Below are 558 nucleotides of genomic sequence, written 5' to 3'. Positions count from 1 at the left end.
CTTTCCCTATCACCTCCCCAGTATGGTGTGGGTGACTTTTGCTGCTATCCACCAAAACATGAGGTTTACATTTCAGTGTTCCAGCTTTTGTGCCTTGGTATTTTGGCATATGACATAGTTACTTCTGTAAACTACAGGTAGATGTTATAAAAATTGCAAATGAAGGGAATGAACAGCTTGTGGGAGGGAAAAAACATAAAAATGAAATTAAAATAAGACGATTCCAGGGCACCCTGCCCTGTACTGGGCAGGGCATTGCACAGCAAATAGCAGAGATTTTCAGAGACTCTTGCTCACCCTCTTCTGATGGACTTAATTTGTCCTGCAAAGTACTGAACTGTATTAATAGCAAACATTATAATCCCCTATTGCCTTCTGCAGTCTTGTCTCTTCTTAAACATGTCACCACTCCTGGAGCTGAAACGTCTAACGCTTACAACTTTCAACAAACATGATTACTTGACAGTAGCTTGCAACAGTAATCCCCTAAGCTCTTTTAACATTATGCTCACATTTATTGTTTGCTACTCCCAACTGCTTCCCTCCACACTAGGCAAT

This window comes from Charadrius vociferus, unplaced genomic scaffold (assembly GCF_000708025.1).
Source record: "Charadrius vociferus isolate BGI_N301 unplaced genomic scaffold, ASM70802v2 scaffold333, whole genome shotgun sequence".
In the NCBI taxonomy this organism is placed as follows: Eukaryota; Metazoa; Chordata; class Aves; order Charadriiformes; family Charadriidae; genus Charadrius; species Charadrius vociferus.
The sequence above is the reverse complement of the archived record's forward strand: the minus strand, read 5'-3'. Positions refer to the sequence as shown.